The 25,427-nt window shown below is 33.4% G+C and overlaps 1 protein-coding gene across 4 annotated transcripts in view; it reads right to left on the bottom strand.

Moving 5' to 3' along the window:
• Window positions 1–25,427, bottom strand: part of LOC138713718 (ATP-binding cassette subfamily G member 4) — a 405,479-nt gene that overhangs the window by 347,961 nt on the left and 32,091 nt on the right. Inside the window, exon 1 of one of the 4 annotated variants that reach the window (XM_069846027.1) lies at window positions 6,670–6,850. The exons of the other annotated variants lie outside the window; for them this stretch is intronic. The gene's annotated coding sequence lies outside the window, so the exon portion shown is untranslated. Of the gene's footprint in view, window positions 1–6,669; window positions 6,851–25,427 lie in introns of those variants that run through there. 4 annotated transcript variants of the gene reach the window in all.

The raw sequence follows: 25,427 nt of genomic DNA, 5'->3' as shown, positions 1-25,427 counted from the left end.
GTAGGCTTCTCTGCTCCACCGTTATTATACAGTAAATGAATAGCATATTATGAAAGATTTACGGCTTTTTAATTACATCATTAATAAATAGCATGTCAATGACTTTCAGATTTCAAAATATCCAAGTTTACATACGAAGAAGTTAGCACTTTTATGACCGGTTGTGGAATATGCGGGAAGCTTAAGCAAATAAAAACAGGAATAATGATTTCTTTGACTAGAACAGCATACCGTACACTTATTTTACATAGGTTTGTTTACCGATTTGGCACGTACTAGCAGTACGTGGAATAAAAACGAGGGTCATTTGACTTTCCTCGTGAATTTGAAGCAAAAAAAATTACTTTGTTTCCTTCGAACATAGAGTACAGTAGTGGCAAAAAAAAACCTGACCGACCCTTGTAGTTGATTTCAGAGCCTTGTTCACTCCAAAGCACGATAGACTGGTATCTAAGACTTTCATGGTTCGAATCCTGCCTGGGAAGGAAACTTTTTTTTTGTTCCTTATTCAAATTTATTCTCAATACTTTTCGATTGCTGATAAAATGCATGTTCTGGGAATAATAAGTTAATTAAGTAGTAAAATATCGCTGCAATCGAAAAGTATTGGGAATAAATTTGAATAAAGAACAAAAAAAATTTCCTTCACAGGCAGGATTCGAACCACGAAAGTCTTAGTTACCAGTCTATATTGCTCTGGAGTGAACAAGGCTCTGAAATCAACTACAAGGGTCGGTCCGGTTTTTTTTGCCACTACTGTACATTAATAACTTAACATTTTGGTATGATGACAAATTATTTGTATGAATAATTATTGCTTAGGTCATAGTATTTGTTTTTTTTTGTGGGTTATTTTACGACGCTTTATCAACTGTTGTGGTAATCTAGCGTCTGAATGATATGAAGGTGATAATGCCGGCGAAATGAGTCCAGGGTCTAGCGCCGAAAGTTACCCCAGCATTTGCTCTTAATGGATTGAGGGAAAACCCCGGAAAACCTTAATCAGGTAAGTTGTCCCAACCAGGATTTGAACCCGTACCCGCTCGTTTCATGGTCAGGCATGTTGTTACTCCACAGCGGTGGACTTGTTTTTGTTACATTGCCTACTATTCTTAATATTAATGTCAGATATATTTTCAAAAATGTTTACGATGTTTTATTATACACAGTGTTCCGCTTAGGGGGATCGAAAAATAAATGCTCATCATTTAAAATCAGATGAAGATTTGTTGTAATTTACATCTGACAGGATGCAGAAACTGTCAAAGTTTATGCAACAATGGTTTAAAAACAGCTGCATGTTCATACGCATTGCTCTCTGTCTCGCTCACGTATTGAAGGTATGCATTGTTGGTACCATGTCGCTCTACAAACCCTCTGTCTCTACGAGCAGGAACAGAAGGTTTCGTACAGAATGGGAAGAGGAATTTATTCGCTTTAATGTCGGAGAAAATTTAATATGTTGCTTTGCTCAACGGTTCAATTAGTAGTAGTATGTAGAAGCGACATTACAGGGCATTACGCTGAATACACAGGCATAATAGGTATTAATATTATTATTATTATTATTATTATTAGTATTATTATTATTATTTATCAGTAAGTGTTACCATAATTCTTATACGAGTATACGTGCCTGAATATATAGGCCTACATCTTCCCTTGAAGGATAAAATAATTACTGCGCTATATCTCAATTAAATTTTTTTTTATCTTTTGATAACCATTATCAGTTATTTACTAGTTATTGATTTAATAATAATAATAATAATAATAATAATAATAATAATAATACCTGTTATGCCTTGTGAATTGTGTTTCAACTTTCAATAGAGGTAGACTAGATCACTGTCCTCATATTTTCATCTCTTTCTGAAGTGTTTGTGCAAGGATTTTCCCTACTCTACCTGGTTTACAGTTACTTTTAAGTAAGCAGTGTCCGAGAGAGAAATATTGACGGAATTTTTAGTATGAGTTTGTATTAACAAAATAGTAATTAATATCAACTATAACCGATTAATTTTAATCGACTCGATTATTCGATTAAATATTTTTGATCGATTAATCTTACAACAGAAATTGATCGATTAATCGATTAAATCCCACAACACTAATTTTTTCCCTTAAAATCCCGTTACTTATTAATGTAAAATATTGGTGTGTAATCGTCACGAGATGAAGCAAGTGGAACAAATATTCCAATCCTTTAAAATTTATGTTATTACCACCACCACTACTACTATACTCAGTGCATTTCCAACTGGCGGATCAAGGTCACGTACTAACCACGCACGAGTCACTGAACTGAAAACTGTGAACTGAAGCACTGGTAATCCCGGCTGGTCCACGTGACTTTAGTTGAGGAGAATGGTCCAGGGATGGGGTAAGCACGCGTGGCAAATGCAGTCCATTGCTTGACCTTGATCCGCCAGTTTTAAAGGCGCTGACAATAACAATAATAGCTTCTAATATGAGCATAAATTTATTTCTAATGATTTGTACGTGCTTAAATTTTCCAAAATACTATCGGTAACAATGCCAATAAATAATTGGAGTTAATTTAATATTTTAATTTCTGATAGGCCTATGCTTCCGAAAAATTGTTATCTGTAGAAATAAAAGTTCTGTAGATTTTCTAACGAAATATTTTTAATAATAATAATAATAATAATAATAATAATAATAATAATAATAATAAAAAAATAATAATAATATGATATTTATTCTACCACCTTACATCGGTCATGATGGCCCTTCACATTTCTGCATACAGTGCCATCACTCCCTTGGATACATAATATTGTGCTTACGCTTTTTTTAAACATCCGGCTATTACATATAATTAGACAGTGGATGCGGGATGACTTAAGCAAAAGTGAAGTTGTTTCGTATCAGAGTATATGGCACGTGCCGCTCCGTCCGTCTTTTGTGTACCTGGCGAGTACAGCAGCAACGCAATGTGTGCAGTTGTGTTATCCTGCTCAAGAATTTAGTACGCGTTGAATATGTTGTGCTGATCCATTCATAATGGCAAAACGTTAAATTCGCTCAGAGATACGAAATACAATTACGAAGTATGAGAGTGACATTTTATGTATTAACGAAGACAATATCGTGTGTAATGTATGTAAAATTGAAATAAAAACCAGAACAACTCAGGCTATAGAGAACCATTGCAACAGTACATCGCACAGGAAATGAGTTGAAATGAAATCTGAGGAACCATCATCATCATCATCATCATCATTTAGTTGTGCGGATCTAACGACACGTGCAACATGATGCTCAGTACAAATATTCCTCTAAAAAAATTGAGTGACCCCCATTTTAGAGTTTTTCTTCAGAAATTCTCTCGATACAAAAACTGTTTAAGCGATAGGCGAAGACGATTCAGCTTCGACAACTTACGAGAATATATCGTCGTTTACTGCAACGCTGGTAATTGCACCAATGATGACGAGGACTGAACCTTGCAAGGTATGTACTACAGTACGTTATTTTTCTCTTCCTTCTGACTGTATGGAGATAGAGTAGCATGTTGACGTAATCTGTTTACGTTTAAAACCTGTTGAGCCAATGGTCTGAATGAAAAAAAAAGTAACATATAGTAAATGTGCACTTACATTCAACGATAAGTCATCCCGCATCCACTGTCTACTTATAAATAACCCTGATCACTTTTCTACCACGTCTCTCACCTGTGTCCCCCTCCCTTCTTTTTACATTTACCCCTCCCTTTCCTAGTTATCTATCTTATTCTTACTAATATCATTTATCTAAACAATCACTTCTCTCAATTCCTTATAATAATAATAATAATAATAATAATAATAATAATAATAATAATAATAATAATAATAATAATAATTTATTCATTTATTTAATCTGGCAGAGCTAAGGTCAGTAGGCCTTTCTTCCGCCCAGCCAGACTCTAATTCAAATTTAATGCAATTGCCATTCCATTAATATTATTGACGTATATGTAAACTATATGCGTGCTTACAGGACAGTTTTCACAATAAATCTTTTTGCAAAGCGATTATTTTAATTGAAGAATGGTACCACTGATTTCATAACTTGTTCTGTTCGAACGTTAGCTGTTATATACTGCATTTGAATATATCCGGTCGAAAGAATTGACGCAAGCCTCGAGGACATGATTATGATTCACACGTGCAACGAATAATTTTTCAATAGTAATTCTGTGCAAATTGACTTGTAGTGAGTAGACAAAGTGCAAGTTGGTACTAACTTTTCCCATCGCTACCTAATGATATCAGGGACTGCCGGACTTTATCACAATTCAAAATTAAATTGGAAAATTTTGTCTTGTTTAATGCTTTTTAGATATTGCTAGGAGTGTTGATTTGTGTTTTTTTACTCCAGATTAAAATCGCAAGTTTCTTGTTTATGTTAGTTAATTAGGATACAATTAATTATACTTAATCACTCATTTAAAGTTTGTGTGACTGCAACCTGTGTATATTTTTGTGTGACTTTACTTCGTTTATAGTGTTTTTTTTTTCCTTTTTATTTCTGTTATTGTATTTGTATTCCTGGTGTTGTGGAAGAGAAGGCCTGATGGCCTTAACTACACCAGAATAAATAAATAAATAAATAAATAAATAAATAAATAAATAAATAAATAAATAAATAAATAAGTAAATAAGTAAATAAATAAATAAATAAATAAATAAATAAATAAATTAATTAATTAATTAATAAGGAAATAAGTAAGTAAAAGTAAATAAGTAAATAAATAAATGAATGAATGAATGAATGAATAAATAAATAAATAAATAAATAAATAAATAAATAAATTAGTTTTATTACAAGAGTTTTGTTGCATTAAAGTTTTAAAATTAGTTTACGTTTTTGGAGAAACCTTCCCCCTGGTTAGCTTGACGGAATGCATAACACAATCATTTCTATAGAAACGTAGGTACGTACGTGATTATGCAGGTCGTAAGTACTAAGTATTTTTTTCTTTTCTTAGTAAGATCCGGAACTTTATGCGAAAGCAATTATTTTTAAACACATTGCATTAGTCTACACCTGTAGCGTAACGGTTAGCACATCTGGCCGCGAAACCAGGTGGCCCGGGTTCGATTCCCTGTCGGGGAAAGTTGCCTGGTTGAGGTTTTTTTCCGGGGTTTTCCCTCAACCTATTACGAGCAAATGCTGGGTAACTATCGGTGCTGGATCCCGGAATCATTTCACCGGCATTATCACCTTCATTTCATTCAGACGCTAAATAACCTAAGCTGTTGATAAAGCATCGTAAAATAACCTACTAAAAACACATTGCATTAGGTATATGTTAATATTAAAATTAAAATTTTTATAGTAGAGTGAATTGAATAAAGCTGGTTTCACATCACGTGCGCGCACGCACGCACTTTCTCTCTCTCTCCCTCTCCATATTTTGTTTTGTGATGTGTCGTACTGTGCGAAATTTCACTGAAATTGGAGAAAAACTACATTTATTAAAGCATTTCTAATGTTACAAAACGTTGAAAATTAGAAAATACATATAAAAGTACAACATACATATGATAATATATACTATCGATATCCTTCCATCTTGTACACACTTTTCTCCTATATAACAACGCGAAATATAAACTGAATGAAAAGTAAAATTAGTTAGAATGAAGAACGAAGTCTGGCAGAATTCGATGCAATGAATTGTGAAGAAATGTATTTTGTGTACTGTATATTTCCCGTTTCTTCTTACACTCAGTAAATGATTATTTTATGTTGTTAAAACGTGTATAGTATAACGTAAATTGAAACGTGTAATGCCAGGAAATTATTTTCTGTACTAGAAATGCACTTTATAGCCTATATTAAAATCTGTGAATGTGAAGATTTATTTTGTACCCTACTGTGACAATGTTTACATGTTAACCCCTTCAGTCCTGAATTCATATTTAGAAAATTGAAAAAAAAAATAAAATAAAATAAAACTGGTCACATAATCATTCTGGGGATCCAAAATTCCCAAATCAAGTCTTCACAAAAAAATCAAAATTTGGGGACAATTTTGACTCCTGGTGCCCCAAAATTTTAAATTTTATTTTTAATTCAGGTATAGAAATGTTTTAAAAATAATATTCTCCATTTCTATCACATTGAATTTTTCATAATATTAAAAAATATCGAAGACATTCCAATAAAAGAAAAAAAGAAACAATGTACACTGTAATATACATCAGGCCTGAAGGGGTTAAGGCAAGGAGTAATTGCACTCTTCATCTTCCATTCACCTCGATCTACACAACACAATCGTCCGTGCGTTCGTAACTTATTGCGTTTGGGTACCCTGGGCCGAGGCCTACTTATCATACACATGTGCTGGTCTCATAAGGAGGTAGACAAAAATAGATTGCACAACTAAAAGGTATGCCTATTATAATAAGAAAGTACGAACAAAAGCCTTAACACTCTTAAGTCTGGTGCACAATAAACCGGGAACGGAAACGACAACGAGAACGAGGACGGAAGAATTGTTAAAATAAATGTATTTAAATGTGAGCATTCACAATAGTTAATTCTGAATGCTCACATTTAAATACATTTATTTTAACAATTTTTCTGTTCTCGTTCTCGTTGTCGTTTCCATTCCCGGTTTATTGTGAACAAGCCTTTAATATTTTACATTCTTACCTATACTATTAGTGGCGTTCGTTCGGGAGAGAGTGTAGTGAACATGATAATTCTTTGTGTTATCACTTCTGCCAATAGTTCCTTGCACTTGTATCATAATATGTTGAGAGTTCACAAATTTGTAGATTCGTTTAATCCACGGTCTTTAAGAAACTGTTCACTTCACCAAGTCCACCATCATTGCGTAGACACTACTGGCAGCGCTTGTAATTTAGAATGATAATCACAACGAATTCACACTCGTGACTACTCATGAATTATTTATTCCCCGGTTAAATTACAGGCGACATTGGAGCGATCCGGTAGTTGACACTTCTAGAAGAAGCGTGTTTAAACTTTTCGTGCCATGTTACTATGTGTGTCACTGAAGGGTTTTCGATATACAGTACTTTTCTTGATTTAGAGTAGAGTTTTCTTGCTTAATAATGATAATAATAATAATAATAATAATAATAATAATAATAATAATAATAATAATAATAATAATGTTTTATTTTCTCTGGCAGAGTTAAGGCTATAAGGCCTTCTCTTCCACTCAACCAGCCTTAATCAATACAATACATATTTAAATTACGAATATTTACACTACACTTGAAAGGTTCTGCAGCAATATTCTTCAGTTAAGTTTTAACGACTAGTAGACTACATATTTATTTAAATTTAGATAAACCTATAAGGTAAAGTAGTAACTTAATTTATGAGCTAATTTAATTCAATCAATTATAATTAATTTGAGATTTGAGATAGCTAGTAAAATGATGAAAATTAATTTAATATAAGCTTACTAGAACTATGTAACAGGGAGAAAAAAAATATAAATCTAAAATATATTTCTATAATGAGAATATTAATGTAATTGCCATTAGAGGTTTTGTAAATCTATTCAGAGAAATTAATGATAATAATAAGAATGGACAGATGTTAGTTTCATTACAAGTAATAAATATTAATCAGCAATTAATTTGTTAAGTAAGAATTTATGTAATTTTGACCTAAATGAAGTTATTGTCCAACAGCCCCTTACGTCACTCGGTAGCGAATTCCAATTTCTAGCAACTGAAACTGTATAAGATGAAGAATATAAAGATGTCGTGTGGTAGGGTATAATGAGTAAATTGTTATGATGAGATCTTGTACTTAGCTGATGATATGCGGATAAATTTTGAAAACGAGAAGCCAAATAGATTGGGGTAGCGGTGCGCAGAATTTGAAATAAGAGAACAAGAGAATGCAGGGCTCGTCGATCGCTTAGCCTTAGCCAAGACAGAGTTTGGAAGGCGGGGAAACATAATCATACTTAAGGGAAGAGGATGATATTTTTTGGTGAAAAATGAGTAAATTTTCAAAAAATAAAATTTTTTCCTTCAAATACTCTGTGATATATGTAGAATACATTGCATAATATTTTGTGGGTATTTGTGCCCTTATCGGATGTTGAGACGCCATTTTTAAACTTCCTGCGCTCTTAATTTTTACATCACACCGCACTTTGATTGTTGTTTCCGGAACTTCATTTTTTTTTCAAAACCTAATTTTTCTTTAAAATAATCTGTGAAGTGTGTAGAATACATTGTATAACATTTTGTGGTTATCAGTGCCCTTATTGGATGTTGAGACGCCATTTTTAAGGTTCCTGCGCTATGGATTATTAAGTCACACCCCCTTTGATTGCTGTTTCTGGAACTTTATTTTATTGCTACATTGCCATACAAAAATCGATGTACTTTCTGAACTATTAATGATATATGCATGAAACTTAGAATTCACTTTCTCTAGACTACTAGGAAACGTTTTTCTGTAACAGAATTTTCTTAATTGATTTAATTTTAAAAATAAGTCTGCCTGTTTGCAAGAAAGAAAATAAAAAAATGTTATTAAAATTTAATTGTTTATTTTACAAATGTAGGGACTAATATCAAAATTTTGTTACAGACAGTTTGTAGAGCATGCTTTTACAAATAAATTGTAACAAACTGTTGCAGTTTATCTTTAAAAATGGCTCAGATATATCGATTTTTAGTAAAATCCTGCATTGGGTACATTTTTTTTTTTCAAATCTGGCTCCCAAATAATTTTTTTCAAACTATTTATATTTGGTTCAGTTGCTATAGCCATGAGCTATCTACATATAAAAAATTAATATTTTACACCAAATAGGAAAAAAGTTTAAAAAAGTAGATAGATAGATAAAGTGCATTTATTGATGCATAATAAATTATACAAACTCATGTACACAAGATCCTTCGCACGAGCCCGTATGGCCATTCGTGCTGTAACTATGCACAGTTTGAAACTTCAAAACGAAAATAATACTACCAATAATAAAATAGTAAAAACAACAGTTATTATTATTACTACCGTTATCACCATTAGGGCCTACAACTAATCTAACTTCATACCGTATTTCACAAAAATAATAAAATAAATGTAAAATATGAAAAAAAAAAAAAAACACACAGTGAAAAACACACACACACACACATATATATAAACAATTCAATTCCTTATTCAAACTGCACCAAATAATCCAACTAATACATATAAAGATAATAAATAAAAAAGAAACATATACACGCAATAAAAAAACACAATACATACAAAAAGAACATTATTCCCTAATTATCTCATTCGCTCAATGTTAATATTACTCATTACAACACTAATTAATAACTCTTTCCCTTACTTCATCGGCTCCCTCCCCCTCGGCCAGTTCCTCCCTCAACTGTCGAACTTTTGCCATAAATTGTCCCACACTGTCACAGAATTTAACATTATTTAATACAGCGTATGTCGCCAAGTGCCCCCTGCTAGATGTAATGAAGGACTCTGGCAGGAATCGTTTCCTCAGAGCTTCCGTGGCTTCACACTCCGATAAAATGTGGTGTGATGTCTCGCCTCTACCGCAAAGAGAACATATTCTCGCCCCCTCTTCGTTGACGATTTTAAGTGCCCTCCAGGCTCCTAGACGAAACCAGATTAAACCCAGTCTACCTCCTCTTCTTCCTCCATAGAGATATAATTCGTTTCCCCAATTTGTTTTGATCATCGATTGGATCTCCAGAGCAACCTTATCCCTACGTTCCCCTTCTGTTATTTGCCTGTATATTTTTAAAAAGTACCGTCCTCTCCCTTTAAGTCTTAAACGGCCATTGGACAATAATTGGTAATCTTTAATGTCTCAATATACGAAGTATAAAGAAAAAGTATTTTTAGATTTAAAAATAGATGTTTAGCTTTTCATGGAAATAAACATTTCCAGCACCTCTTGATTATTAAAAATATTGTTTCAAGAATGCCATCTTTCTACTTGTCTCTCTACAGGAGTTTCTATTAAATTATTGGTAAAGTTTTAATATTCCATATCCATAAATAAATTTATCCTAAAATGCATACGTAAAACAATTACTTTTAGTAAAAAATTAGTAGATTATAATCGAAATAAAGTACCTATAATGGCGACCTACTGACTCAAATAACATTCTACAGTTTTCAAGGATACATTTTCAGGAGTTGACGTATCATCTTTGTAATAGCTGTACGACATTCAGAAGCGTTTGCTTAACACATTAGCACTGCTTACTGATATCTGGTTTTCTCCAATGCTTGGTTTGGCTTTCATGAAAAACTTTTGTAACCTGAATAGCACTAATTCGTAGTCTGACAGATTTCATCTTATCATGAACTGAACTACAGGGCGATTCATATAAACCTTTGCCGTTTTAATGAGTTATAATTTGTCTTTGGGTGTTAGTATGAAATAATGTCTTTGGGAGTTAGTATAAACTTGAAATGGAATATTATGAAAATATAGCTTATCCCATATTATTTGCAGATGACACAAGTATAGTAATTACTGCCAATAACTCCAACAGTTTCCAATCTTCAACAGAGGAAATTCTCTTCATAATATGTGACTGGTCCTCAGCCAATAAATTAGTATTAAACTGGAACAAAACTAACATAATTCAATTTAAATCCTGTCCAAATTCAACCTCGCAAATTTCAAGCACAATAATTAACAATAGGTCCCTATTAGAAACAGTAACAATCAAATTTCTTGGCTTAAAAATCGATAATGTGTTAAATTGGAAAAATCATATTAAAGAAACTACCACCAAACTAAATTCAGCATGGTTTGCTATTAGATCTATGAAAAAGATAGTAAATATCAATACCTTAAAAACAATATACTTTGCATACTTTCACTCGGCAATGAGTTTTGGAATAATATTCTTGGGAAATTCCACAGATAGGAACAGTATATTCCTACTACAAAAAAGAGTAATTAGAATAATAATAGATGCCAAATCTAGGGAATCGTGTAGTTTTAAAGAAACTACATTAATAATCTTCCTCGTATGTAATCGTGAAAACTTTATAACTAATAAAACAGTTCATAGCATAAATACGCGTCAAAAATGACTTTCATACTCTATCGGCAGGTCTATCGTACTATCAAAAAGGAGTGCGTTATATGGAAGTACAAATTTTAATAACCTCCCTATCGATAGAAAAATGAAACTCAAAAAATAAGATTCTTTAGGGCCAAATTAAAGAAGTGCCTAATTTCTCACACCTTCTGTTCTGTACATGAATTCATGACATTCAGCAACACATCATGAAATTGATACTAAAAACTTTGTGTTGTACTAGTAGACTATATTGTAAATCTCTTCTGTATATATTTCATCTAGATTGTGACTATAAATTAAGACTTTATAGTAGTATTAAGTTTTTTGACTTGTTCCATATTCTAGCTGTGTAACAATGTGTGAATACCATGGAATGTTATAAATAATACACCAAATGAAAGAGCAGCTCAAACAGTTTTGCTACAAGTGCTCAACGTGAGCACCATTCGTCACACAGCACACATCGAGTCGATAAGCGAGTTCTTCCCTAACCTTGATCAGTGTGTCTGGAGTAATTGTTGCAACAACTGCTTCAATCCTCTGTCTTAAGTCTGGTAGGTCAGCTGGTAGCGGAGGTACATACACACGATCCTTTATGAATCCTTAAAGGTAAAAATCGCATGGCGTAAGACTGGTGAACGTGGAGGCCATGCGAAACAAGCTCTGTCATTCGGCCTCTTTCGGCCAATCCAGCGGTCGGATAAACGTCGTTTAACCAATTGCGGTACTTCCATATGCGTCTCCTTAAAATTCTCCACACAGACGTCGCTGGAATTGCCAATTCACGAATAACCTTCCGAACAGATTTCTTGGGGCTACGCGTGAAAGACTCTCTCACTCGTTCAACGCGCTTCCTAACGGCAGACAGAGGAAACAGTGCATGCACCTACAAAACTGTTTGAGTTGCTCTTTCATCTCGTGTATTATTTATAATTGTACGTTAAATGTAATAAATACTACAAAGCCTTAAAACTCCGATATTGATTTCGAAACACCCGGTACAATACAATACAATGATAATAACGCACTTGCTTTTGCAAGTATGGTTCCTTCAATTCATGCACTACATGCACTCTGTGTGCTCGTGAACGCGATTTCTTTGCTGCTGTCTGACATGTGCCATATGAGTAGCCTGTCTCCGCGATTTCTTTGGTGGGATCAGTAAACGTTCTCCAATATCGTCCACACAAGCTTGAGGCATTGCAGGTTTACTGTATGTTGCCCAGTCTCGCTAAGAAGCGAGTCATTTGTCTCAAAATTTCTCACTACCGACAAAGTTGTTGGCTTGGTTCGAACATTGCCCACACCGAATTTTGTTCGAAATGCCCATCGCGTTGTGATCAGGGAATTTGTCATTCAGTACAGTACGATTATTTAGTCCTGACAGTCGCCGACAATGTGCGCCTGAGTCAGGCGAGTCCATTAAGTTACGCCAAGGGGTGTTCGGGTTAGTCTGTCGTTTGCATTCAGAGCGATCGGATGTCACGCGTGCAGTAGAGCGGTGTGTTTCCAGTACAGTTAAGCTATACTGCATTTCTTTACTGACCGCTCGCCCTTATCTCTACTCCGAAACTATCCCCACTACTCCTATTACTTCCCCTCTTTCGCGTCGCCGAGCTGTTAGGACTAAATAATCGGTCTGTACGTTTTCAGTACAAAAACATGCTGTAGAAGTGAGCACCGCATGTTTGCGATATTACGTCGAACTAATCATTTCATACTTGCTGCAATAATATCCCATATCAATATCTAAAATGGTCGACAATCGTGCCAGAGGTACCAATATAAATTCTTCCAGAACCAAAGAGATACAAATTATAACTAATTAAAATGGTGAAAGTTTATATGGATTGCACTGTAGTTTCTTCAACTTTCTTCTGCTCTGTTGCATCAGAATATAAAGATTTTTGAAGTGACTAAATAGCCAACGAATTTAGATTTCAAACTAGTACTGTTTCATCTTAACGAGCGTAGACTGGCTTCCATAAATGCAAGTCACTCTACAATACGAGCGAAATCAGCACGAAAAATGCTACAAGAATCACCCATTCTTCATCTTTTAACAAAAAAATATGTTTGTTTTTGTTGACCAGTGTTATTAGTAGACTATTATCCGATAACGACTTATACCTTTCTTCGGTACTGCTCGTTTCTCAAAATCTCCAAACCATTAACGGTAATTCGACTTCTGAAGACAGCTATGTTCCTCATCACATTTCTAAAAATTGAATTGAATTACAAGTTTTTGATTAAATTTTTGTCACGTCTGTTATTAATCTACCGTTACTGATGTAAAACTAATTTAAGTATACTTTTTTCTTCATTGAATTAAATGTAAGATGCAAGGTATGAAATAGGATGTTCGCCACTACATAATGAAATAAAAAAAAATAACGCAGAAAAATAAGTCAACTTCCTTTTAGAATGATTAGAAACTCTCAACAATTTGTTTCATGCCTTAAGAAAACTCAATGTAAAAACTGTTCGTAACTTTGCAGGCGTGAAGGCGAACTAAATTTCTCCCCAAGTACGCTGAATTAAATGAGGCGTGATGGTTGCCTCTGTTAACAGGTGATGCGAGTTACCGATTCTCGCCGAGTAAACAATTTTTATTCTTAACAACTCCACATGAAAAATAGTACATGGGAAGTGAATAGTCCTAACATACAATCGCATTAACTAGCACTGTTATTACTTTCGAAGTATTACGAATATAGTCTTGATTTTGAATGATTATTGTGGCCTTTATATTCTGCGACTGTAACGATTAACGCAGTCATTGATACGGTACGTATGTTTGTCCAAGAAAATGTGCATATTTCATACACCTCGCAAAGAAAATATTTTAAATTGTAAACTGTGTGTAACGAAGTATGAAAATAATGATCATATCAATTTTTTAATTGCTGTTTTCGCTAGAATTCTTTGGTCTGGAAGTATTTCCACATATTGCACTTAGCACAGAAGCGCACCGGAGAACAAATATCTAACATTTCAGTTTTAATGAATACTAAAATTGGCTGGCAATTCCAGTGTTGCAAAATTGTTTGGAATTCCACAAGAAGTGTGGAAATTTTATGTCCTCTGGAATGTGTGGAATTAATGGTATATTATGTAAATTTGCGCGCAATTTACTCATTTAAAGCTATTTTTAATTTAAATTACAATATCGCTCAAAATAATAATTATTATAGACGTATAAAATGTGATTTTTTTAAAATAGCTTTGCCAATGTTATGTCCGTTATTGTTATTAGATGTAACTTCTGTCCGGACACTGCAGTAGCATTTCACTAACCACTTCAGTAAAATCGTCTCATTTGTATATTTTCAAGTGATTAGAGTAGAGGTGGAGTCAAGTGAATAAAGCGTTCAGAGTGATATTTCTTTTTTACTGTTCAAAACTTCGCGAATCAGGGCTACCGCATACAAAATGCCGCGAGTTTTCATTCATTATGTATCAAAATTTGACGTGTGAAATTGCGTGAAATGTTATGGAAGTTTGTTGAAACTTGCGTAGATTTCAGAGTTAATCTGACAAAACTAGTAAATTCTGTCAAACGAGTCACCTCATCAATACACAACTAAATTTTATAACACACACCTTATTTGACTGCACACTACCAAACACAAATGCACATGCCAACAAAACAACTGAATAGACCGAAACAAACAAGGCTCTCACTAGTTCTGAAGATGGCTGATACGAAGACGAAACTAGCCAACTAGGTAATTCACAACTTAGTTTTCATTTTAACATATGAAAGTTGTCATTATAACCATATTACTAAGTGATTTAATATATATATATATATACTTTTTTTTCTCTTCAAAATAAAAATATATCACTTTCTAGCGCATTTAAATGCATTTGCTCTATATTATAACCTATTGCAGTTTTAGCTCTTCTATTTGTTTGTCTTCCACAATCATAACGTTTATTTTATTTAGGAATATTTTTCTAATGTAGGGCTTAAGAATTTGGTTTAATTTTCCAAGATTTGCTTACAATATTATGTTTATATTACAAGGACATGAATATTAGCAAGTAATATAGAGTTCCACAGATCTGTGCGAGTTCGTTGACTTAGCCTATTCCTCAGATCTGTACGAGTTCGTTCACTTATTCCTTAGTTCTGTACGAGTTTGTTCACTTATTTCTCAGATCTGTACGAGTTCGTTCACTTATTCCTCAGATTTGTACGAGTTTCTTATTTATTCCTCAGATCTGTACGAGTTCGTTCACTTGTTCCTCAGATCTGTAAGAGTTCGTTCGCTTATTCCTCAGATCTGTAAGCGTTCGTTCACTTATTCCTCAGATCTGTACGAGTTTGTTCATTTATTCCTCAGATCTGTACGAGTTCGTTCACTTATTCCTCAGATCTGTACGAGTTCGTTCACTTATTCCTCAGATCTGTACGAGTTCGTTCACTTGTTCCTCAGATCTGTAAGAGTTCGTTCGCTTATTCCTCAGATCTGTAAGCGTTCGTTCACTTATTCCTCAGATCTGTACGAGTTCGTTCACTTATTCCTCAGATCTATAAGAGTTCGTTCACTTATTCCTGAGATCTGTACGAGTTCGTTCAGTTATTCTTTAAATCTGTACGAGTTCATTCACTTATTCCTCAGATCTGTACGAGTTCGTTCACTTATTCCTCAGATCTAGCCGAGTTCGTTCACTTATTCCTCAGGTCTGTACGAGTTCGTTCACTTTAATTCCTCATATCTGTAGGGGTTCGTTCACTTATTCCACAAATGTGTACTCTACAGAGTTTTGTCAATTTCTATTTCAGAATTGTTATATTGATAATGTCGAACTTTCTTGTTTTAGTCCTTTAAAATTGAGGACCGTTTTTGCAAAACTTGCTAACTGAAAAAAACTAAATTTTACAGGAGAGACAAAGCACTATAGTAAGCAAGTTTTGCTGATGCCTCACTTATAGCAGAAAGCAAGTTTTGAAAAAACGATCACACTTTGACACACTACAATGAAGAGAAATAACCCAATTTTACTAAGACGCTTTGAACATCATGTAGAGGCCTGCCTTATATTAACGAATCCATCAAAATCTCAATTTTTTCAAATTTTGCAGTTAGCAAGTTTTGCAAAAACGGTCCTCAATTACAAAATAATTTTTTAATTGTCAATTGACATGATTAAGGATTTCGGCTACTTTATATCCAGTCGGAGGTGCAGTACCTAGTGCCAAGAAAATACTGTTTTCTCGGCACGATCCAAGGCCGCTGAGTACACATCTGAATGTCAGTCACGCGTTCGGAACTTTAGTCATTGGCATTGATTTACGAAAGATTTGAATTTGGGGAAGTAACTTTGCCAATCACAGTCATTGAAGAACCTTATTTTGCATCTACGTAAGTTCATACCGTAAAACCCATGTTGGAACAAAAGGTATCAATAATGTTGGTGGTTGTCGGTTGAGTGACTTTAGATTACGTATATTTATTAGTAGAAAGTGTCGGTAATTTCTCGACCGCGTTTGAAATTCGATACAGTTACAAATAAACACCGGATTATAGGAGTTTTTTTCTATATTGATAATCTCGAAATTTGACTTTAAATTTAGGTCCTATCTTTAAGATCCGTTGGTGGACAACATATGAGAATTTCATAATTACTTTTTTTAATTACGACCTAGAAAATCCTAATTCACACCACTTGTCCACCGTTGTAGCTGAGGGGTTAGCGAGTCTAACTCCGAACCCAGCGGGCCCGGGTTCGATCCCCGGTCGGAACGAGTTGCCTGGGTGAGGTTTTCTTCGGGGTCCTTCCCTCACTCCTATGGATGAATATCAGGTAACTTTATCAGGCGATTGGAACCCCACTCATCTTCACCACTTCCTTTCCTCCTCTATCATCCTTTCATACATCATCCCGTTACTTCTTCGGTTTTCAGATCGCTTTGCAGGCGGCCCTCCGAAGCTGCTGGTTCTCTCGACCGGCCTCCGTGTTGTATTCAAGTGATGATGGATATCTTCTGCAACGGAACCCGGGGCAGACCTTCTCGGGGGTGGACTTCCGCCTCGGAGCGTTAAGGGAGCCTTGGAGGGGGATTGCCGAAGCAGGAGTGGTACATGGACTCTGTTGACTGTAGGGACCGGTCGTTAAGAGGGTCAAGTGGTTAGGTCGGTGTGCGTAGAGTTTCGGTGGGCACGCACCTCATCCCATATAAGGGAGTGTACAGTAGACCTCAGGTCGTAGTGCGTGGGATGTTTCTTCCCTCCCTCCTAACAAGAAAAAAAAAATTCACACCACTTAGTCTTTATTTTGAAGAAAGCACTATGAAGTATCGGTACGAAATTTTTAAATTTATAGCAAGTGCCTTTATGCTGAGAACTATGGTGTAATTATTTCGAATGTTGGGAAGAACATCATAATGTTTCCATTTTTGTATAAGTGTTACATTTATAATAGATTTAAGTTTGAACTGTTAAGAATAAGATGGACATTTCAGCTATGTTTTGAAATATAATATCGCCGAAGTTCCAAAACTTCAGTACTTCCAGTTTTCATCGTCAATGTCTCATTAGCGCGTTACTGGAAAGGAAATTTACTTTAAACTTTTTCTTTCTCTCTATAAAGCTTATAAAATCCTATGTCGTTTTATCTATAACATTCTAAAACACATCTTCAAGTAACTTAAGTTTCATATACGTAACAATTGAAGTCTCACAAAATAACGGTTGTTCGATCTTCCTCTGATCCTGTTGAGATTTTCAGTTAAAAAAGTTTTTGTGAGAGAAGTTTTCTGCAAGAACTTGAATTCCTCCTGTTACTTCCATCCTACCATTGTTCCGTTGTGATCTCATCGTCAGAACAATCACGAAGGCTCCGGTGTGAGAACCACTCCGTGAATTTACTTAGTCTGTTGCTCGTTGGAATTCCCGCCGAAGGAATTCCGTGAAATTATATTTCATGTGACTATGACACGGTATAGAAGTTTCCCAATGTTTTACACATCGGTGATAACTGACAAATATTGTAGTTTGTAGGGTTGCCCACATTATAACGTCCATAATTACTGGAAACACTAGCACTTCTCATTGAATAGACAGGGTAAACCGTAAGTAATGTCGTTAATTCTGGTGGATGATTCCTTCATTAAAGAGCAACAAAAAAGTTAAATACCATTTGAATAATTTTCCAGGAAAACGTGCATTTTAAAATACATTAATTGAGGGGTGCTTTGCAATAACGAGGTATGTACACATACTTCGGTATAGTCGCCACAATAACGAGATTTTGACGAATAATACATGAAACTAAGTACATACAAACTATCAATAATAGGCCTACTAATTCAAAACCGCAGATTTGCAACGGTCTTTCTTTGTTAATTAAAACAATGTTATTTTTAATGATATTCAAATGTTTATACAATCTTATGGCTTAGACACTAATAATTATATAAAACAAACAATTTATGTTTTACATCTTATTAATTTCTAGTACTAACGTTTTGACCCTCATGGGGCATCTTAAGATACAATATAGGAACGAAATATCTATCTAAAATCAATTACAAAAAACTTAACCTCATATTGGGAATAACATTGATCATATTGAAAGATAATATAAGAAATGTAACATGGTGACAAGTACTAATCATAAATGTATTAAAACGTGATCTTGTCAAATGTTAAAAATCATCGTAAGCTTGCATAACTGTGAATATACTGGGGATCTTGATACGTAGTAATTCTACACAAAGTTAAAACTTAATACATTGATATCTTAAGTATATTGTACTATTTCCAACAAACGTCTTTGATAATGATGGAGAAACTCTGTGAAACAATGTGGAGTTCATTATTTTATCTACTTCTCTTATATTATATCGATAAGTCAATATCTTGAAAATTCGTTTGTTCATCTTTTCAACATGTTTCCAATTTTGCTGATGTTCCACTACGTCACCTATCACTTGGAAAAGACAAGAGCAACCCTTACGGCGCTTGGAACTACAACGGTGACGTACCACTAGTTCAGCAAAAACTTGTACAAATACATTACCTTTTAGTTGACCTGTTCGGTCAGTTAGGAATGAAACTCAATGCTGATAAGAGTTATTTAAAAAGCCACCTCTCATGGTAATTAGTCTACAATTTAGTCGAATTTGTGCATAAAGAAGAACAAGTAGTTGTGAAAAATAACTCTACGAAAGCGAAACAGCGAGCTATGATATACATTAGTTTCAGAAAATTAACAGTCTATAAATAAGAAATTAAAGTGGTGCTAGTGACATATGAAGAGTTCGCGGGAAAAACGATGAATGTCACATTTCTGTTAAGGATTAGATAATGTTCTAATTGAGTCTATAACTGCAAGATGTAGTGCTGTTTCTATCGAAAATAAAGGAAAGGATTTCTGTATTCGTGGTGATAATTCTCCTTTTTACCATTTTTCATAAGAACAACATTAAATTTCGTAGTGATCCATTGAATTACTCGTAGATAATGGCATCAACCATAAGAAAACTGTGACAATCATCATATTTCCCGCGAACTCTTCATATTCTATTCTAAATAATGTGGTAATGCTCCTGATACCTATATTTAATTCGATTAAATGTATAAATGCATTAATCTAAGAAGATATCAAGAATATTACTAAATTAATTAAGACATTTCAGAACTTCTGCAAGTTCACATCTAAAAAAAATTGAGTTAGAAGAAACAACGAAGCCCTGTATGCACAGTCGCGTTTGAGACCTCTCTTGTGATTATTTTGAGCCAGAAGAGGAACGAAACAGTAATGTATAGTATGATTATAATTGGGCTAGTTTATTACTAAATATATTTTAAATTTAGTTCATGTCTTCCCCAACTTGTGAAGTTGCCATATGACAAAGAATAATGAAAATAAGATTTAAATTGAATAAAACATGATAATAAATGAGACATTTTATAATAATAGTGATCAATATAAAATTTAACGTTTTAAAAGGATAGAGAGAGTGGTAATTAGAAAGGTAATTCAGGACTTGGAACAAAGATGATGTCGTAGGATGTTTATTGATAGATTCAATGACTCGATAGCTACTTCTTTAAAATTATGGTAGTTGGTATTTGACAAGTGATGATGGTTCGTCTTGCACCAATAAACAGACCAATAATTTCTATATTACTAAGATGGTAGGCATTTTTATAGTACGGATTTTCTTTTCCGCATCCACCTCGTCGGCTTCTGTGAGACTCATCTAGTAGTTGGATCTACTATATAGTCTTTGGTATTACCAGATTTATTAAATGCGATAATGTCGATACGACATACCACTGCTGTTTTCAATAAGTGAACTTCTTCGTATAATGTGTATTCACTGCTCTGCAGCGCTTTAGAAAGTTTTGATCGGATGATATGATGTCTGTGGTTGCGAAGGACAGAACCCCAAGACATGTGTAAGTGTTTCAATCTCACTGTGGCATCGCCTGCAGCGGTTAGTGTCTTGGGATCTGTCTGGTATGGCGCGTACTGGGGCCACATTAGCTATTGTGAAGTTTTCATAAAACAAAGAAAGAAGTGTTATGGCACGAGTGGCAAAATTTAATTGTATAAATGTAAATTGAAAGTTTTGGAAATTAGAAGGGAATAAATGGTATTTTATCAGTGAAAAGGGAACGAACATTCTATTAGCGATAAATTAATGTGTAAAAACTGGCTCCCTTTCGGTAACCATGATTAATTTAGACATTTAGATTCATTTGTGGAATTCGTCATTGTTTTTGACATTATAGCCAGAAGAGGTAACGCATAATCTTACAATCATGATATACACTAACTTGGAATTCGCGGAAAATGATAGAAATCGCTGAATGGTTTGTAGACTGCATTGTGTTCTATCTAGCATTGAAACTTATATATATTTTTTGTTTAGTAATAAATAATAATAATAATGATTTATTTAACCTGGCAGAGTTAAGGCCATATGGCCTTTTCTAAATAATAATAATAATAATAATAATAATAATAATGATAATAATAATAATAATTTATTTTAACTGGCAGAGTTAGGGCCGTAAGGCCTTCTCTTCCACTCAACCAGCAAAAAGTGTATATACATATGCATGAACTTACAAAGAATTCAACAATTTGATTTAGATGAGAGTTACATGTATACAAGAGTTATTTACGAATTAATAACAAAATAATAATAATAATAATAATAATAATAATAATAATAATAATAATAATAATAATAATATTTATTAATACTATACACTTGAGCTACATTAGGCATTGCAGCCCGAAAGAGCAGAAGCTCGTGCTCGGGCGCAGTTCAGATCAGTTATACAAAATATATCACAAAATTACGAGAGTTCATTGAGCACAATCACATTAATAAATGGTAAAATACATACAGCATGTAATAACAGGGTCTATATACAAATAGAAAATACAGAAGTACATGAATATTAGAGTAACAATTTTAACTCAATTGGCTTAAACAATTAAATAATTAATCTGATTTGTTTCTTAAATCTATGTGTGTTAAGTGTACTTAGCTCAGGGTAAGCTCTAATTAATGTATTATATATTTTGGGTCCAAAATTTCTGCTGTGTTTTAATCCAGCAGTTGTGTGGCATTTGGGAGTATTTAGAAAGAAACTGTAGTTTTGTCTCGTCTGGTATTCATGAGGATCATATTTAAATTTATTGTGGTTTTTATGGAAGTAAATCAGCAATTTTTGTTTATAAATTTGTTCCAGATTTGATACGCCAAATTCCTGAAAAATTAATTTTGTTGGGTAATCAAAAGGTTTATATAGACAAATTTTGATAATTCTTTTTTGGAGCAGATTTAAAGGACGGAGAGTCGATTTTGCCATTCCTCCCCAACCTAAAATACCATACTGAATTATTGATTGAAACAGAGCTAAGTACACAGTACGCAGAATATAAACAGGTAAATAAGAGCGTAGAATGGAAAATTTGTGGATTGTTTTACGCAATCTGTTACACAGAAAGGAGATATGCTTGTCCCATTTTAAATGTTGGTCAATAATAATGCCTAAATATTTAACTTGTGAGGATATACTCAAAGCGTTACATGAGCAAGTAGGTAGGTTACAATCATGTATAGTTATACTTATATTATTATTTATTTCTAGTTGCTCAAGGCCATGTGATGTTAATGAAAATGGTATTAATTTTGTTTTAGAAACGTTCAAAGAAAGTAAGTGAGCATCCAGCCATTCTTTAATAATATTAATACCACTGTTAGAATTTTGATAAGTTTCATTCCAACTCGAACCGCTAAATATAACCACAGTATCATCAGCATAAGAATACAGAGTACCAGAATATTTCTCAATGTCAATTTTAAGTAAATCGTTGATATATATTAAAAACAAAACAGGACCTAAAATCGTCCCCTGAGGTACACCTATATCAATGTTACGTGATTTACTAAGGTGATCATTTATTTTAGTTGCTTGAGTTCTGTTACTTAAGTAAGATTTAAATAATTTTAAAGCAATTCCATTAATTCCTAATCTATCCATTTTATTCAAAAGTATACTGTGATTGACCGTATCGAAAGCTTTTTGTAAGTCTAGAAAAATTCCTAGACATTTATTTCCTACATCTAATTCTTGAATTATTTTTGAGGTAACTGCCATAATAGCATCATCAGTGCACAAATTTTTTCTGAAACCAAATTGATTATCATTTAGTAGTTTATTTTTTTCTAAAAATGTTATTAACCGTGTTTTTATACATTTTTCAAATACCTTAGAGAGACTGGGTAATAGTGAAATGGGTCTGTAATTATTAAGATTACTTTTGTCACCAGACTTGTGAATTGGTATCACCACAGCATGTTTTAGGGCTGAGGGAAATACACCTTGAGATATGCACAAATTAAATATAAAGGCAAGTGGTTTAGAAATAGCTTCGATAATAAGTTTCAGGGTATTTGTTGTAATACCATCAATACCAGGAGCCACATTATTTTTTAAACTGTTTACAATATTAATGATTTCACATTCGTTTACAGGAAACATAAACATAGATGATATACTTTTATTATAAAGCTTATAGTGATGAGTACCAAATACTTTCTTTTTTATATTAGATACGATGTCATGACTTACATTAGTAAAATGATTGTTAAATTCATTTGCGATAGTTTCCTTATTTTCAATTGTTATTCCATTTCGACTTATAATTGTCTTTAATATACTATTTTTATTACATTGGGTGTCAGTAGCTTCGTTTATGGTCTTCCAAAATTGCTTTGGATTATTCTTATTTTTGTTAAATTTTTCAGAATAATATTTGATTCTCTGATTTCTTATTACATTAGTGAGAATATTTCTATATTTTCTGTAGTAATTTAATAAAACATTGTTTTGTTGGTCTCGTTTAACTTGCTTAGCTAACTTATCCCTAGATCGTATTGATTTAACAATACCTGTGGTAATCCAAGGTTTAATTTTTTTGTACTTACTTGAGAATTTGAGAGGGACATGATTAGAATATTTACAAATTAGGTTACAGAGTATTTTATAAAAATTATCGAAACATGTATCTGCGTCTTCATTGTAGAATATAGATTCCCAATTAATATTATTAATATTTGATAATAGGCTTTTATGGTTTATAATTAGCTTATAATTGTCGGAAGGTTCAGTGGCTTCTCTGCTAATACTTTTATTACTGATTGACAACAATGCAAAAGTCATATAATGATCTGTTATTGCGCTTGCATATACTCCAGGTATAAAATTTAAGTTATTTCCCGTTTTTAGGAAAATATGGTCAAGACATGAATTGGATGATGGACGAGTAATGGAATTTAAGTATTTCACGTATCCATATTCATGCATGATATTTAAATACGTGTTGCCAAAATTATCTAATCTATTTTCTAAAATTTGAATGTTTATGTCACCAAGAATAACATGGTTGATTAAATCTTTGTATATTGACAAGAAGCTTTCAAAATTTTTCAGAAATTCATTTTTGCATAGCTTTGGAGATCTGTAAATTGCAGTTAGGTTAACAAGAGTATCATTAATAAGTGTTAATTGAAAATGTATAGCGTTGCAATGAACTATTAATTAAACACTGAAATAAACTGTGTAGCAGAATTAAACTAAAATACATAGAATGTTAACATATTTCAAATGATATTAGATAATAGAAAGAGATTATTATGAGACAATTTTGAAAATACAGCACAATCAGGATGATGTCTAAAGAAAAAAGTAACAGTGTAGTCAGTGATAGTTTAAATCAGTATGATTGGAGTGAAATGCTAATAAGGTTATCTTTTAAGCTGTTCTTAAAGGTGTTTGTTGTCTTGCAGCCCCTAATACTTTGTGACAAGGAATTCCATTGACGCGAGGTGGATATTGTAAAAGATGAGGAATAACAAGATGTTCTATGAAGAGGTATATTTAGCGTGCCACAGATAAGTGATCTGGTATTTACGTCGTGGTTAGAGTATAGATAAGAGAAACGAGACGAAAGGTAATTTGGTGTTGAGGTGTGCAGAATTCAAAAGAGTAAAGACAAAGAGTGTAAAGATCTGCGTTCTTTAAGTCGGAGCCAAGAAAGACTTGCGAAGGACGGTGATATGTGATCATATCGTCGGATGTTGCACACGTATCTGACGCACATATTCTGAGCTCGCTGTAACTTGACTGACAGTTCAGAACTTAGGTCACTTAACAAAACGTCACAATAATCAAAGTGCGGCATTACTAGGGTTTGTACTAGGGTAAGTTTTAGTTGCTGGGGCAAGAAGTTTCTCAAGCGACTCAAAGAGTGAAAGGAGGAACAGATTTTTTTTATCGTTTCTTTAACTTGAAAATTCCAACTTAGATTATTATCAAAAAAGAAGCCAAGATTTTTTACGACAGATGAATAAGGGATTAGCGTGTTGTTAAGGATAACTGAAAGATTACTGTTATTAAGGGAGTTAACTAAACGCTTATGTCCAAAAATTATGGCTTGAGTCTTACTTGGATTAAGTGCGAGTCCGAAATTGGTCGCCCAAGTGGAGACAGTGGCTAGGTCACAATTTAACTTGTCAATCGATTCATTGATCGTATTGGGTCTCAACCAGGAGTAAAACTGCGTTACAAAAACACTACAAATTTACAAGTACACTACAATTTTACACACAAAACTGAAGAAGATAATAATAATAAAATGTAAACAACAAGTAAGTAGAAATCAGACATAATATATAACATACAGAAAGAAAGAAAAAAGCCTAATAAAATGTGAATTGCAGGTCAAAATAAATGAGACATACAAAGTATAAAACATAAGACAATTATTGATAATAATAATAATAATAAATAAGAATAGTAGTAATAA

The sequence above is a fragment of the Periplaneta americana genome, chromosome 14 (genome assembly GCF_040183065.1).
Source record: "Periplaneta americana isolate PAMFEO1 chromosome 14, P.americana_PAMFEO1_priV1, whole genome shotgun sequence".
Taxonomy (NCBI): domain Eukaryota; kingdom Metazoa; phylum Arthropoda; class Insecta; order Blattodea; family Blattidae; genus Periplaneta; species Periplaneta americana.
This window is presented reverse-complemented; position numbering and strand designations above follow the sequence as displayed.